General features: G+C 41.5%; 1 long non-coding RNA gene across 1 annotated transcript in view; it reads right to left on the minus strand.

Moving 5' to 3' along the window:
- The window catches only part of LOC131105331 (uncharacterized), a 75,533-nt gene that overhangs the window by 9,435 nt on the left and 47,554 nt on the right, over positions 1-18,544 (minus strand). The window lies entirely within an intron of this gene.

Below are 18,544 nucleotides of genomic sequence, written 5' to 3' on the forward strand. Positions count from 1 at the left end.
CTGCAAAACGTGCCATAAAAACTCATTCATTCATTCATTTTCTACCACTTAATAAACCTGTAAATATTTCTCACGAGGGACGTGGGGGTGCTGGAGCCTATCCCAGCTGTCTTCAGACGAGAGGCGGGGTACACCCTGGACTGGTCGCCAGCCAATCACAGGGCACATATAGACAAACAACCATTCACACTCACATTCATACCCATGGACAATTTGGAGTCACCAATTAACCTAGCATGTTTTTGGAATGTGGGAGGAACCCGGAGTACCCGGAGAAAAATTAATTTCCTAATATCAAGCAAACTGCTAATTCAGCAGCAGAATATGTTCAATTTCAATAAAATATAGGTCATTTATTTTACCCTAACATAAACATATAAACCAGGATGGAACTTTAAATTCTGTATTGTTGGGTGATTCTGTATTGACGGTGGGATTGAACTCCGGTCTCCTACCTGTGAGGTCTGCGTGCTAACCACTAGAACACCGTGCACCAATGATACAAATATAGAGCCTATAGAAAGAAGAAACAGTCCTGATAGTGCCCCAACTCTCGACTGAGACTGGGCACTCTATTCATTGGCTAGTTTGTTACCGGTTCACTGTTTGACCGAATGGTACGAAAACCGAGGTTCCATTGTATGCAGATATTCCAAATACAGAAAATGAACAACCGTCAGAAAGTACAGTCATCAAAAAGACGATCAACTGGAACCCAAATATTGATGATCGTATGAGAAAACAATAGCTCTAAATTAAAAGAATGATGCCACACTCAGCAAGGCGACAACACGGCATTGAGGGGGGAAAAAACAAGCAGCGTTTCAATTACAGCGTACATGAAAAGGGCATCTCGGTGTTGGGATTGATATGTCACGGCAACAATGTCCAATTAAAGAGCGGAGAAGGCTTTCATTATTCTTTTATTAGAATACTCCTGCTGGAGACTGCGAAAGAACACATGCACCTCCCGGTTAAAGGTGAGAGTCTCTCAGGCGTGAAATGACTACAGCGACAATTCCACATAAAATCATTTGTACCCCCCCCCTCCCCCAAACACACCCTTCCCGCCACCACCATGCTTTGATGTTTGGATGCTGCTAAGACATGCAAAATATTACTTTGACGACAGGCTCTATTAGTTTTATGTAATATATTTCATCTTATGTTTATAGAGTTGCCTCGGGAACAACGCAGATTTATTAGATGACGTTTAGACTAAAAGAAATGGGCACTTATTTGTTTTATAAACAGCACAAAAAGCACATAAACTACCTCATAGCACAATGAGCATTAAATGTAAATTTAATATTCATTCATTCATTCATGTTCTACCGCTTTTTCCTCACGAGGGTCGCGGGGGGTGCTGGAGCCTATCCCAGCTGTCTTCGGGCGATAGGCGGGGTAAACCCTGGACTGGTCGCCAGCCAATCACAGGGCACATATAGACAAACAACCATTCACACTCACATTCATACCTATGGACAATTTGGAGTCACCAATTAACCTAGCATGTTTTTGGAATGTAGGAGGAAACCGGAGTACCCGTAGAAAACCCACGCATGTACGGGGAGAACATGCAAACTCCACACTGAGATACCCGAGGTTGGAATTGAACCCTGGTCTCTTAGCTGTGAGGTCTGCGCGCTAACCACTAGACCGCCATGCCACCCGTAAATTTAATATAATACATAAAAAATAGGCTGCACGGCGGCTGAGTGGTGTACCCCGCCTCTCGACAAAAGGCAGCTGGGATAGGCTCCAGCACCTCCCGCGACCCTCGTGAGGATAAGCGGTAGAAAATGAATGAATGAATGAAGATTAAAAAATACACAATATATTATCAATAAATAAAGAATTTTATGGCGGGGCTGCACGGCGATCGTGTGGTTAGCGCGCAGCTAGGAGACCCGGGTTCAATTCCACCCTCGGCCATCTCTGTGTGGAGTTCGCATGTTCTCCCCGTGCATGCGTGGGTTTTCTCCGGGTACTCCGGTTTCCTCCCACATTCCAAAAACATGCTAGGTTAATTGGCGACTCCAAATTGTCCATAGGTATTAATGTGAGTGTGAATGGTTGTTTGTCTATGTGTGCCCTGTGATTGGCTGGCGACCAGTCCAGGGTGTACCCCGCCTCTCGCCCGAAGACAGCTGGGATAGGCTCCAGCACGCCCACGACCCTCATGAGGATAAGCGGTAGAAAATGAATGAATGAATATTCCTTTAAGCTCTTATTTATTATCTTTGTGTTTTAGTCAAAACAAGACGTTCATCTTTTCTGATATGTTGCGAACTAAACCACTAACTCATTATGTTTGGTTCATATTGATTTGGTCCGTCTAAGGCCTAATTGTTGACATGAATAATTGAAACAACAAGATTCAGATTAATCGACCTAGAAAATATTTGTTCATTGCAGCCTTTGTTTAAACTGTTGCAGTTCTACTGTATGTTCCAGCAGTTTGAACAACCTACAATGGCAAAAAACCCCCCACAACAAACTCCACAAATATCGTTAGAAAAGAAGTGCAAAGGCTCAATTTTTCACAAGAAAATGTGAACACTGACACATTTTCATTGCAGCGAGCAAAAGCACTAAACCGCTGTGCCACCCGGGTTGTAACTACAGCAAATGTCAATTAATTCAATGACACCGTGTAAATTAATCAACACCATAAATGAAAAACTTGGCTGGAGTATCAGCCTAACTGGCATGGATTTAAAAGGGAGCACTTATGCAAAGAGAAATGGCCCGCGGGGTCTGCTGCGTGACCCGCCGGTCCAAAACTCACCGCTTCTTCAATGCACTGATGGAATGCGTAAATGCCAGCGGAGGTTTATGACCCGGCACATAAATCGATGGCAATGAATATGTGCTCGACAAATGCGAAAGAGATGGCTAGAGCACTCTGTTAGTTCCCCAGTGAGCCCAGCTGGGGAATAACGGCTCAAGTGCTTCACAATGCTCAGGAGGAGGAAGACGAAATGCAGCGAGATTGAATCCGTGCACTCCCACTCCATCAGCTACCTCCTCCGGCTACCACATTGGACCTCATTATCTCATATAAGCGGCCGCCTGGGGATGAGCTGCGTCTGAATACACAAAGCTAACGCCTTTTTCCCGAACAGTTTTAGCCAGTTCAACACCGGTTTATTCCAATGTCCCCCCCCCCCCCCCTTTTTTTTTTTTTTCTTCAAGTGCATCACATCATATGGCACCCAGTGTTGACTGCACCTTAATTACCTTCCCAGGGGGTCGAACCGCAGCGGCTGTGCAGTGGCGAGCGAACAAGCTGTCACTGCACACTTCAACCATTAACTTTTAATTGCTTGTACTGCTTTAAATTAGAATCTAATGCTTGACATCTATTGTCTCCTTTTTGCAGTGTCATTCTGGCTGTTTGTTATGTGACAACAGCGTTTTGAAGTCTGGTACTGATAACTTTTTTTTTTTTTTTTCTACACTTATACACTGTAATTGGGTTTGCAATATTTCCTATGGGAATAAATGATGCTCAGTTTCAAAAGGCGTGGTAAAACTGCCCCTTTGTGATGTCACAGATGTCCTTATATGGGCGTGGTTGTAAGCCAGATAAGCTCTCTGCCTTTCCCCAAGCTCTGCTCCTCTGTTTTAATTTGTTTTTTTTACCTCGTTGGTGCCTAGTTTACAGAACATAGTTATGATATTATTATGCAAAAGTGACTTTTTAATCTGGGTGGATTGACCATCAGGAGTACTGCAAGGTTTCCTGGTGGGTTGGCTAAAAATGGGCAGATGAACGAAGCCAGGCACTAGGACCAAGCGGAAAATGGAGGCTCATTTTAACAAAAGTTCGCTAAATTACACAATTTAATGATCCATAAAACAGGTATAATCATGATGCTTATTATAAATGTACGCTAGCATACCATTTCTAACATATCGGATTCCAAACCATACACCTTCAACACAATCTTAGAGAAAAGAAACATCAAAATAATGTTTGGCCCTAACAACAACATACAGTACCGATCAAAAGTCTGGCAACACGACCATATAGCCAATAGAGCACCGTTCTCAAACTCAAGGCCCGGGGGCCAGATGTGGCCCACCACATAATTTTATGGGGCCAGCAAAAGCCAGGGAATAATGTGTGTCAATCATGCTCGGCAACTTTTTCCCCCCTTTAAATGTATGTATTCTTTCATTTTCACAAAAATGAAAAATTATACTAAATGTTAATATTACCCTGCAACATAAATATAAAAAATATATATATAAAAATATAGATATACATTTTCCCACTGATGGACGAATAAAGGTATATCTAAGATATTCCTGAATATCTCCTGAACACCTTGGCATTGCCACTTCACTTCTCATTCCAAAGTCAGTCATCCATCAATTTGTTGGTAAAAATATAATAATAAACGGCATGGATAATTGCGTAATAATATCATGAGGTTATATCCATATTTTTCACTCACGTCGAAAAACCTTGTTGATTAGCTCTTTCCGTATCCTGCTAAGGTGTGATTGACCACAGTTCTCCAAAGTGTTTTGCTAGTTGGCCAGGGGTTCAGATGTTCATCAAGTAGATCTTAGAATAAGAGAGAATAGCATAAGCATACAGTGTTGCAGTGTGATGTGTTTTGAGCATATACAGTTGCTATTTATACACTTTGTAATCAGTTCTAACTCGTATGACATCCCCCGCATCAACGTCACCTGCAGAGTTCAAGCAGAGTTAAAGTGTCAACATGCTGCTTTTTTAGTGCCTACAGTTCAATTTGCATCAAGAAAGACATTGAGGTAATAATATTGTCATGTTCTTTGTTGTGGCTGCACGGTGTATGAGTGGTTAGCGCGCAGGCCACACAGCTAGGAGACCCGAGTTCAATTCCACCCTCTGCCATCTCTGTGTGGAGTTTGCATGTTCTCCCTGTGCATGCGTTCCAAAAACATGCTAGGTTAATTGGCGACTCCAAATTGTCCATAGGTATGAATGTGAGTGTGAATGGTTGTTTGTCTATATGTGCCCTGTGATTGGCTGGCGACCAGTCCAAAAGGCACAAAGGGCAAAAGGCAGCTGGGATACGCTCCAGCACTTCCCGTGACGCTCATGAGGATAAGCGGTACAAAATGAATGAATGAGTGAACATTAAAAAATACATAATATATTATCAATAAATTTTATGGTGGGGCTGCACAGCGATCGTGTGGTTAGCGCGCAGACCTCACAGCTAGGAGAACTAAGTTTGATTCCACCCTCGGCCATCTCTGTGTGGAGTTTGCATGTTCTCCCCGTGCATGCGTGGGTTTTTTCCAGTTTCCTCCCACATTCCGCAAACATGCTATTGGTCGGGTACAACTCAGGAGTACCCCAAGGCTCTGTTTTAGGTCCATTGTTGTTTTTATTGCGATTAACTGAATATGCACCCACATTCCAAAAACATGCTAGGTTAATTGGCCACTCCAAATTGTCCATAGGTATGAATGTGAGTGTGAATGGTTGTTTGTCTATATGTGCCCTGTGATTGGCTGGCGGCCAGTCCAGGGTGTACCCCGCCTCTCGCCCGAAGACAGCTGGGTTGGCTCCAGCACCCCCCACGACCCTCGTGAGGATAAGCGGTAGAAAATGAATGAATTGCTCTGCCGCCGCCTGTCTGCTGTTTCATTGCCGTGCACTGCTGGCCTTTGGAGGCGGAGCCAACGGTGCACACCTGCCGCTAATCATCCTGCTGGGCTTCTTCAGCATGGCCGCAGAACACTCGTTGCGACCCTAGATAGGTTAATTGGCATCAGAAATAGATGGATGGATGATTATGTTAATTTTACAGTGATGACATAGCTTATGTGGCAAGAGCATGTGGTTGTCAATCCAAAAGGTACACGTTCAAATCCTGTGTATGTATTAGGAATGTTGTCGAAAATTATATTACAGACGGACGTCAAAGCATTCAGCTCAGCTTCCAAACTATTGTGGTATTTATTCATAACATATTTCCACAGCATTTCAGTCCAGCTTCAGCTTCCAAGTTCATTTTACATTTTGATTTCTGTACCTTTTCAAAATATTTCAGTTTCGCTTCAGCTTTCAGCATTCACAGGTGATGTCTACTGTCATTGCATCATCTAATTTTTGCCCTGACCTTCCCAGTTTCAAAAAACAACTAAAACCCTACCTCTTTAAATCTGTTTTTAATATCTAACTTTTTATATCTGACTGCTTTTACTCATGTTTTAACTGTGTATTAACGAATGAATGTTGTATTTTGGTGTGTCTTCTACTCTGTTTACTTGCTTTTATTCAACTCCATTCTTCTGGAAAGTGTCTGAGTATTTTGAAAAGTGCTATACAAATAAAATGTATTATTATTATTATTATTATTATTTATGTTTTCTGTTCACATTTTCGTGTACTCTCTTTTCTTTTGCTGTCCATGACAAATATGCCAATGATTTTAATTTTAATGATTTATTGTCTTTTCAATAGTTTCACATGATAGCTACAATGACTAAAAATACCACTGTTATAATAATAAAATTCATATTGATCTGCCCACTATTGAATGCCCTTGAACTGTCCTTACATTTACACATATAGCATGTCTTATCAATCTATCTAGATAGATAGATAGATAGATAGATAGATAGATAGATAGATAGATAGATAGATAGATAGATAGATAGATAGATAGATAGATAGATAGACAGATAGACAGATAGACAGATAGACAGATAGACAGATAGACAGATAGACAGATAGACAGATAGATAGATAGATAGATAGATAGATAGATAGATAGATAGATAGATAGATAGATAGATAGATAGATAGAGGTCCTGTGAAAGAGGGGAACAGGTGCCAAAAGTGTCCCCTCAGACCAGACACTGACAACGCCAGCCTGATTTCACGCTTGGGGGGACCCACAGAAGACAGTGCTGCAGCATCATTACATGTAATGCCCCCCTCTGCCAGCAGGGGTCGCTCTGTGCTCAGCCAAAAGGATGCAGCTCAGGATGCAGCGGCAGTGCTGTTGCAAGTTAAGGGTGCAGAATAAAAGGTGGTGAGAGTGGTGGTCGGGGGCAACGCAGGAGGATGAGTGTGGACATTTTCAGGCAGAGCGCAGATTGATCCGAGCAAATTAACCAAACAAAAGACAGATGGATGGGCAGGGGAGCAGGTCGAGGGCGAATTGGGAATGGATGACAAAAATGAAAACAAATGAGAACGGGAGGCCTTGGTGAGATTTCAGTTGTATTCTCTGCATTTTTTTCCGTACTTCTCGGGGAAAAACTTGACCGTCCCGGTGACTACGGGATGGATTAGTTCTTATTTTCTTATTTCTCGGCAACAGCCCTGTCTGCTCATCAATCTTTCAGTATCTATTCTCCAGAAAGATGCCCCCTTGTCCTCTTTTTTTTCCTCTCTCCCCCAGTTTTTTATTCCATGCTGTCTGTTCTTCAGTGTCAGTCCTCAGAGCCTCTGAGAACAAGCAGCAATACATTAAAGATGAACGGATCCTCCCATAGGATCCCTTCCGTATTTTTTTTATTATTATTATTATGGAGTCAAGACGGTTTCATTATCTTCTCACTTCTCTGTATGGGTTCGTCTTGACGCAAAGTGAAAGTTTTTTTTTTTTTTTTAAGGTAATGCTCCTCTGATAATTGTCCAAAAGAAGGGTTGGATTTGAGCTTTTTTACACTTTCAATGGTGGGAGGGTCACAAGAAGTGCATAAACTGAACAAGCAATTGTGTTACAAAAACACAGTAAGTGAGGTATTCATTCTTTCATTTATTCATTTTCTACCGCTTTTCCTCACGTGGGTCACGTGGGGGTACTGGAGCCTATCCCAGCTGTCTTCGGGCGAGAGGCAGGGTACACCCTGGACTGGTCGCCAGCCAATCACAGGGCACATATAGACAAACAACCATTCACACTCACATTTAAGTGAGGTATTGCCATGTTTTATTTTAAAATGTGATGGTGGGCTTATCTAGTTAATAGCAGGTCAGAGGCGGTATCATGTACAAATGTTTTTTTCCTTCATATGATGAAAATAAGCAAAAGAGTGAAAAAGTTAATTTGTGGGTGTTTCCTCACATATTACTGATATATAGTGTGGCCAAATGTCCTGTTTTCCCAGGACATATCCTGTTTTAATATAATTTACGGCTATTGAATTTAATTAGGGACACTATGCTGCTGAATTGGAGTTTAGCTTTCAATTTCATTCATTCATTCATTTTCTACCGCTTATCCTCACGAGGGTTACGGGGGGTGCTGGAGCCTATCCCAGCTGTCTTCGGACGAGAGGCGGGGTACACCCTGGACTGGTCGCCAGCCAATCACAGGGCACATATAGACAAACAACCATTCACACTCACATTCATACCTATGGACAATTTGGAGTCGCCGCCAATTAACCTAGCATGTTTTTGGAATGTGGGAGGAAACCGGAGTACCCGGAGAAAACCCACGCATGCACGGGGAGAACATGCAAACTCCACACAGAGATGGCCGAGGGTGGAATCAAACCCGAGTCTCCTAGCTATGTGGCCTGTGCGCTAACCACTTGTGCAGCCCAATATGAACATAAAAATGCTATATCAGTTGATATCCGTATCAGATTTTTCCCCAATCATGAAAACCAATATTTAAAAAATTCTGTATATAACACATACGCATTGCACCACAGGCGACATGTCATGTTACACATATCGGTATCGGCTGCTATCTATATCGTAAATTGAGAGTTGGACAATATCAGCAAAACATCAATTTTCTGGCAACAAAGCCAATATCGGACATCCCTAGTTGAAACATACACATGTTTAAGCTAATGTTACATACATGTAGCTTAAATTTATATCTTAAACCTAGATATAAATTAATAATTTTCAAGCAAAAAATGTCTAAATTAACTAAAATATAAGGCGGGCTGCACGGCGGTCGAGTGGTTAACGCGCACACCTCACAGCCAGGGGACCAGGGTTCAATTCCACCCTTGGGCATCTCTGTGTGGAGTTTGCATGTTCTCCCCGTGCATGCGTGGGTTTTCTCCGGGTACTCCGGTTTCCTCCCACATTCCAAAAACATGCTAGGTTAATTGGCGACTCCAAATTGTCCATAGGTATGAATGTGAGTGTGAATGGTTGTTTGTCTATATGTGCCCTGTGATTGGCTGGCGACCGGCCCAGGGTGTCGCCTCTCGCCCGAAGACAGCTGGGATAGGCTCCAGCACCCCTGCGACCCTCTAAAACAAGTAAAAGAAAGTGGTGTGACTTTATAATAAATTCTACCATTAAAACCAAATATCCCACAGACACCATTGCCTCCATTTTTCGACATTATTTTTATCCAAGATGACTCTCTTCTTTCACTTAAAACTAGTAAAGTCATTTAATTGTTCCTGCAGTTTATTTGAGAAGCAAATTAACTTTTGATGCGAGTCACCGCCAACAGATGTTAGAGTGTCTGCATTGCATCCCGGGTGATTAACTCTAACTTGCCTTTTTTTTTTTTTAACATTTTTTGTTGCTAAATTCGGATGCTCCACATTCTAGTCAGTGCTGTCGTGGGATCAGAGTGCAGACACACACACACACACACACACACACACAATGAGGTGTTCCCTATCAATATTTGATGGCAACCGCACAAATTGCTATGATATGAATACAATATGAGGTACACAGCCAGCATTTTTTAATGCAGGCAGTGTTTCCATAACAGCTGCCCACATTGTCGCAATAGGGGAGAAACCATGACAATGTGAGAGCACAAGCAATTAAAAAATATATTTAAAATATATCTTGCAATTGATTAAAATATTACATAATAATGATATTTGAATTCGAATAATTAGTGTGGAATTTGGAAATGGTCTGCGGGCATCATAAAATATTCATTGACAGTTTAAACCAGTGGTTCTCAATTATTTTATGTCATGCCCCCCCGTGGGGGGAAAGAAATGTTTTCATACACAATTTGAAATATTATTGAGAAACTGTCTATTCATTTATCTGTACTGTACAGACTCCAAACTGAAAACAGAAAAATGCAATAAAATGGAGAGCTTACTGTACAAGCGTATTCAAGAGTCAAATTGTATGCCGAGTACGATTATTTATACACTGGGTTTGCATTATTTCCTATGGGAATAAATGATTTGGTTCGCGTCCGTTTCAGATACAGTCAGGCCTTCTGGAATGAACTATTGATGCTAACCAAGGTTCCACAAGTTCCACAAGTTAAAGGGGATCTATTATGCTTTTTCCACTTTTCTGACCTCTAAATGTAGTTAGAATGTTGTATTCTCGTGTTAAACAATGTCAAAGTATCAGATAATGAGGTTTGCGCATATGGAAGTGAGCCCTAAAAGAAGTTTGGTATGGCTCAAAATGCTCAGTTTCAAAAGGCGTGGTAAAACTGCCCCTTTGTGATGTCACAGACTTCCTCATATGGGCGTGGCTTTAAGCCAGATAAGCTCTCTGCCCTCCCCCAAGCTCTGCTCCTCTGTTTACGTGGCTAGCAATGGCTCGTACGGGAAAGGCACATTCGTTTACAATTCCTAAAGACGCCACCATGGAGTTCCTGATTCCCTACCAGCAAAAGAAATGCATTTTAATCAGTCAATCAGTTAATCAGTTAATGAGCTGGACTAGCCAACAAACTTGCTGAAGTTCCGACATCTTTCCAACGTTACTTGGTAGTGTGGAGGAGTCAGAATAGCAAGTAGTAAGTAACACTTTATCAGTGTCCAAACTGTGTTTATTTTGTGGAAGTCCTGGAGCAAAAGCGCTTGTCTGTGTAGCATTATAGAGTGTGCATAAAGGGAGCAGGGTTGCTAATCACCGTTTCCCACCACAATTATTGGCCACATTAGATGTTACCGAGGCTGTAAAAAACCTAACACAAAAATGCTAAAGCTAATTACCATTGAGAGACGTCTTGAAGTAACCTCTTTTATTGAAAAACTTCGGATGGGATTCGGAATCCAACACATCGCTGTTTTATTATCAACTCCAAAATCGTTCGCAGGTAGCGGTACAAACCAGAAGTCTTTTTAAGTACTTCTGAATGCGACCAATGACAGCGTAGTAGGCGTGCCTGGAGGCGGGGCCCTTGGTGGAATACATTCAAACAGACCGTATTTGCGGGAACTACCAAATCTAAAGTACAACAGCTGAATAGGTGCAGATTCTGGAAGCCATAAACCAGCTGGTTATTGTTTGTAGCTGCTCTATAGGAGTCCAAACCTCAATACAAAAGGCCAAAAAATGAACATAATAGATCCCCTTTAACACCGTAAAACTGAAAAACAATAAGAAAGGCAAGACATTGAACGTTTTTGTTAATTTTCTGTCGGTAAAATTCCGAATTGATGACCAGAGAAGCATAAGAAGCATGTACTTCCACCCGAGCGTTTAAATTTTTTAGTGGAGTGCAGTTGTTAACCAACAAAGTACGCTCCAAATGTTGGTGCTGTGCTACCCCGGCAGGTTCTATAGTCATCTTTGGAGACAACCCAAGATGGAGAAGCAGACTGAGATACAGATGGACTTTGTGTCTCCTCATTAAACATGCACAAAACCTCCTGGCTGGGATTCTGGCTGGCCGCTGGTGAACGGATCCACTAAACCAGCTGGAGCCGCAGCTCATTGTGTGCATTGTTTTGCAACTGATACTGTTATAGTATTTATTTATTCATTTTCTTTACTCTTTTTTAGCCTTTTTCCAATGTCCTGAAACACCACACACGTGTATATACACGTCTGTACCTGGGTGCCATGACAACAAGGAACATGAAAATCCAATTAAATGGAACTTCCTCCCACTCCAGCAGACCGACAAATAACTTCCTCTTACTTTTGCGTGTGAGAATAACGCATTAAATGCTGTTATGCACATGTACGCTCTACTAAAAGGTGATGAGGTTGTTGTTTTGTCTTATGTAAGATTCCGTGATTATATGTGTGGAAAAAAAATCACATATTGAATTGGTAACTGCCATGGCGTGGAGAAGGGGTAGGATTTTTTTTTTTCCTCACGAGGGTCGCAGGGGGTGCTGGAGCCTATCCCAGATGTCTTCGGGCGAGAGGCGGGGTACACCCTGGACTGGTCGCCAGCCAATCACAGGGCACATATAGACAAACAACCATTCACACTCACATTCATACCTATGGACAATTTGGAGTCGCCAATTAGCCTAGCATGTTTTTGGAATGTGGGAGGAAACCGGAGTACCCGGAGAAAACCCACGCATGCACGGGGAGAACATGCAAACTCCACACAGAGATGGCCGAGGGAGGAATTCAACCCTGGTCTCCTAGCTGTGAGGTCTGCGCGCTAACCACTAGACCGCCGTGCCGCTCTGTATGTGTATATATATATATATGTATATATGTGTGTATGTATATGTATATATATATAAAAATAGATATTGTAAGTGTATTGTATTGTAAGTGTATATGTGAGAAAGAATAATGTAACATAGTATGCATGTCTGAAATAAATTACGAAAGAAAAGAAAGAAAGCAACTACGAAGGGTTCGATGTGTTAGAGAGGGGTGATGTCATTGAATCACATGACGAGTGAACAAACTATCAATAAATGCTGAGACACGGACAAGGGAAACGAATAAATAAGATCTTCTTCCCATAAAAAAAATAAAAAATAGATGAAAAATACATAATAAATTCAGGAGTAAAAATAAATTGTATTAATACAGGGGCGGCATGGCGGTCTAGTGGTTAGCGCGCAGACCTCACAGCTAGGAGACCAGGGTTCAATTCCACCCTCGGGCATCTCTGTGTGGAGTTTGCATGTTCTCCCCGTGCATGCGTGGGTTTTCTCCGGGTACTCCGGTTTCCTCCCACATTCCAAAAACATGCTAGGTTAATTGGCGACTCCAAATTGTCCATAGGTATGAATGTGAGTGTGAATGGTTGTTTGTCTATATGTGCCCTGTGATTGGCTGGTGACCAGTCCAGGGTGTACCCCGCCTCTCGCCCGAAGACAGCTGGGATAGGCTCCAGCATCCCCCGCGACCCTCGTGAGGAAAAAGCGGTAGAAAATGAATGAATGAATAAGTACAGGATACAAACTAAGCAATAACTAATGGCACTCCCCCCACATAATTCTGGCAACCCTACAAAAGATTGTGCCCAGTGACCGCTGTGGGACAGGATGCCCCTGCAGGACATCACAACAGCATTCTGGAGCCTTGTCACTGCCATGGTGCACGGCCACAATTCAAAAGTACAAAAAAAAAAAACAACAAACAAAACCATCCTTTGCTGAGGTTTGCTGCGCACTGTGGAGCCATTTCACAAAAATAAAAAAAAAGGGGTGGGTCGACTTGCACATGTGTTCATTCTATTGAAGCTCATGAAGAGCACTCCATGTGCTGATGAGTGTGCAGAGCCCACGGGGGGATCAGCAGGGTTTGTCCCTCCTACACAGAGCCACCCAAAAAGAGAAAAAAAAAAGAGACAGAGAGCGAGGTCATGTGTGCGGTGTGCAGAACACACGTTTGCCCTCAGCTCCTCTGTTGTGAACAATTTGCAAGAATATGCTGAATTATTTTCAAATACAGCGGAAACTCCAAAGTCCGAAAAATCTAAAAAAGAGAGCCTGCATACTGAAAAATCAAAGGATGGGGGACAGGCACTTTTATTGCATGCATGTATATGTTATATATATATTAGGGGTGCAACAATACTTGTATCTGTATCGAACCATTCTATACAGGGGTCATCGTTCCGTACGCATGTATATCGAACAATATCTAACACAGCTGCATATTTCCGGTTGCCATCTTGGCACAGTGTCATCGTGTCATTCCTCCCTTGCTGCAACTACACCTCATCACCGTGCCGGACGTGCTCAAAGTGTTTCCTCACTCTACAGCCGGGGTCTCAAACTCTATTTACTTGGGGGCCACTGGAGCTCGGGTCTGGGTGAGACTGGGCCGCATCAGGTTTTCCAAAAAAAAAAAAGGCATTTATTAAAAACAAAAAAATTAAAAAAACTTCGCTTTGGTTCCAATTTTCGACAAGAAAAGCTCTGATAAAACATTCCACTGTTCTCAAATATCTTAATTTGTATTTTTCTACACAAAATAAGATAAAAAATAAATAAACAAATCAAGAATAAATAAAATCAATCAGTAATAAATAAATAAATATAATAATAATAATAAAACGGCAAATAATAAAAACTTAAGAAACCACATATAGTTGGTGGGTAGACAAATTATTTTTTTTCAGATTAAAATGAACAAAGCATTATTAGAGCCCTGTAGACATGACAAAACACGACTATAGTCATATTTATACTATTTTTATTTACAACACATTGCGCAATTGCAGGGTCTTGAGACACATGCTAACTCGCAAACTAGAGAGCTAGCGACCTAAACGGTAGCCTTCAAGTTATTTCCTTTAAACTTAAATAGCCAAAAACTTACCACTTCCACACGGATAGGGAGGATAACTATTAACAGTTATTTAACCTTTAACATGAACATTAATCAAACGTAATATTTTTTTCTGGGTACATGATACCATACAGTATCCATATCAAACTTGCGCAGGCCACACTAACATTAAACTTTCATATCAAGGCGGGGGCCTCAAACTAGTGTCCTGCGGGCCACATTTGGCCCGCGGGCCGCATGTTTGAGACCCCTGCTCTACAGTGAATAAAACGACTGCACTGATTCCACTGCTGTTTGTGCTAGTAACCATCCACTCAGCACTGAGTCAAATTTTGTATTTCATTATATTGTCCGATTGTGTGGCCTCCTGAATGGTGCCATTGAAATGCACATCAAGGTCAAGGTCAAATTTATTTATATAGCACATTTCCAACAGTATTAAAACATACACACACCTAATAAATTGTACAGCTGAAAGTAAAAATGGTGACACTGTGTAATGACACTGTAACGGTGTTAAAAGCTAGACCATAAAAGTTAATTCATTCATTCATTTTCTACCGCTTATCCTCATGAGGGTCACGGGGGTGCTGGAGCCTACCCCAGCTGTCTTCGGGTCGCCAGCCAATCACAGGGCACATATAGACAAACAACCATTCACACTCACATTCATACCTATGGACAATTTGGACAACTTTACACTTGTACACCCAATATAGTAGACATAATAAGACACAATAAGACATAAGAATGTATGTCTTATTTTGCAATGCTCTTCAAATCATGTACAGTTCCAACTGGGCCGAAGTTCATAATAAAAATGCCTGTGAAAGCCGCTGACTGGTCTTTTTCGGCAACTCCACAGCTCAGTTTTTGTGTTGTTTTGAATGATAGAGTTGTTCCATAAAGTGATTGTTGTGAGTAGTAACTTAATTTATGAACTACTTGGTGACCTTTCCGGTTACCGAGCTTCACCTCTTAAGCAGCAGAAATGGTAACTCGCTCTTCTCGATCTCTGCAAATAGGTGAGCGCAGGCTGATTCAGTGCTCAGGTGATAAATGACCAGCAGCAGATAAAGTACACATCAATAACCTCCCAGCAATCCGCAACGCAACAAGAGCACTCGCTGGCAAATTTATCACAGAATCGTCTGAGCATTTTAATCAAATGTGTTTTCTGCGTTCCTCCTTTTGGATTTATTTTACCATTTATAAAAGTCACTTTTTGAGTCAGCGTTTGGCAAATGTGTCAATATGGCAAAAGAGCACAGTGCATGGAGGGAAGGAAATTACGGCTGATCACTTCAAAAGTGGTACAATTTTTCTTCAAATATATTTTTTTCTGGAAAAAAAATGGCAGAAATGTCAAACAAAATACCAGCAAAGGTTGTGAGACTCAATCAATCCAAAGTGTGTTATGCAACGATATAAAATTTACAGTTCCATCCGGGTCGATATGTTTATGTTAGGGTTCGATACTTTCGATGCAAAAATAAATGCCCTAAATTATATTGAAATTGCCAACATATGCTGCTGCTGAATTAGCAGTTTGCTTGATATTAGGCAATTCATTACAGATTCTAGCTGCTCTGCTACCCTTTTATTGTTATACTTTATCTTCCCGTCACCCTTGGACCTATATGTGGTTCTGTAAAGGAACTGTTCTCCAGCGGTTTCGGACCTATTCATCTGGAGGGTCTTTTTGTGTTACTATGGGTCACTTCAAAAGTGGCTTGTCTTAGTTCGGGTGTGCCTCAAGGCTCCATTTTGGGTCCACCCTTGTTTGCGCTGTACCATGTTGCCATGTTGATACAAGTGGTAGAAAATGAATGAATGAATGAATAAAAGTGTAAAGTTGACTATATAGGTTTTATTTCTAGAGGGTGCTATGAACTAACTACGAACTAACTATGAAATATAAAATTTCTAAAGACGTAAACTAAAGTCACTTATCACTTATCATGGTTGAGTCTGAAACCAATTAACCGTAATTGTTAGTATATGTATCACAGTTGGCTAAAACCGAATATGATGAAGTCACTTTTTTTGCACATCAAATAGGCTTATTTGTTTGTTCCTTTTGTATTTTCTTTTGTCGACACACCAATCACTGACTGTGTCTTTCAATGGAATAAATCAACAGCCGGTTAACACAACACTGCTGGAGGTAAGGGAGAGTACGAAAAAAAACAAAAAACAACAACGACTGTTTGTATTGCTTCACAATATCACAGTTACTGTTGCACCAATCCTTGTAGAAAAACTATCCCAAAGTCTCTGATTTCAAAGCACTCATGCATATTCATGAGCACGGCTTTGTGCAGATGCAATTGCATATTCACACACTGGGACTTTTCTTCTATATACACAAGCTTAACTTTAGTATAAGTTTAAAGAGCATGTTGCGAGCTAATTAATTCAATACATTGTAGACTTTTGAAGCTAAGCACTTTCAATATGCAAACATATTTGCACCTTCAGCAAAGTTGCATCTTATCAGCATTCATTCATTTTCTACCGCTTATCCTCACGAGGGGTTGCTGGAGCCTATCCCAGCTGTCCACGGGCGAGAGGACAGCTGGTCGCCAGCCAATCACAGGGCATATATAGACAAACAACCATTCACACTCACATTCATACCTATGGACAATTTGGGGTCGCCAATTAACCTAGCATGTTTTTGGAATGTGGGTGCTTATTCGGTTAATCATAATAAAATACGTCACAAGAAAAACAACAATGGACCTAAAACAGAGTCTTGGGGTACTCCTGAGTTGTACCTGACCAACAGCAATGTCAGATTTTAGAAAAGGCAATTTAACAGAAACTACAACGATTTTGTTGCATATCCATCCAATCCATTTTCTATGCCACTTATCCTCATTAGGGTCCGGGGGTAAAGATTGAATCATGCATACAGGGCAACATTTTGGGGAAAAAAATGGGTATCACTGAGAATGGGGGATGATAACCATAAAACTGAATAATAATATAATAAATAATTCTACATTAATTCAATATGGAGCCTATCCCAGGTGTTTTCGGACGAGAGGCGGGGTACACCCTGGACTGGTCGCCAGCCAATCACAGGGCACATATAAACAAACAACCATTCACACTCACATTCATTCATTCATTCATTTTCTACCGCTTTTCCTCACGAGGGTCGCGGGGGTGCTGGAGCCTATCCCAGCTGTCTTCGGGCGAGAGGCGGGGTACACCCTGGACTGGTCGCCAGCCAATCACAGGGCACATATAGACAAACAACCATTCACACTCACATTCATACCTATGGACAATTTGGAGTCACCAATTAACCTAGCATGTTTTTGGAATGTGGGAGGAAACCGGAGTACCCGGAGAAAACCCACGCATGCACGGGGAGAACATGCAAACTCCTCATAGAGAGGGTGGAATTGAACTCGGTGCTCCTAGCTGTGTGGCCTACACACTAACCACTCGTCCACCGTACAGTCATCTTATCACCATGCAACTCTGTGAATGAGTTCCATATTAAGCATGAATAAATAGAAATAATATAGGTCAATGCGTGGCCATTATGTATGATAACAACACGACAGGCAAGCTTGACTGATGACGGCTAGACCGTCTTATTGCAGCTTACATTTGAAGGTTTGCACTGCATCATTCATCGTGTAAATTCAACTTCTGACATCCCGCTAGACTAGCAGAGGGTTGTCACTTGACAGAAATAGACGCTTGTTTTTGTTATGTTTGCCCTTTTTTCCCCCCCGCCTCCCTCTCCAGTTTCCCAACAACAAAGCGCCCAAGTATCACCTTGATGTAGGAGCCATATATAGAAATCACGTAAATCAGCCAGGAATTAACACTAAACATGCAGAATATTTCAAACACTTTATATAAAAAAATAAAAAAAAAGATGACGACTGTGAGAAGACAAAAAGGATTCAAAATGAGTCAAGAGTGCTTTTGTGCGATTGTATCTGGGATAGATTAATGGGAACAAGAGCCTTTCTCTGCTTGGAGCAATTAACACCGCTTGCCGCTCAGATTTTTGCCATGCAGCTGAAAATGACTCCCTTTCATATATCGTGTACTTGGGAGAAAAATGAAAAGATTTTTCCAGATCAA

This window comes from Doryrhamphus excisus, chromosome 17 (assembly GCF_030265055.1).
Source record: "Doryrhamphus excisus isolate RoL2022-K1 chromosome 17, RoL_Dexc_1.0, whole genome shotgun sequence".
NCBI classification, from domain to species: Eukaryota; Metazoa; Chordata; class Actinopteri; order Syngnathiformes; family Syngnathidae; genus Doryrhamphus; species Doryrhamphus excisus.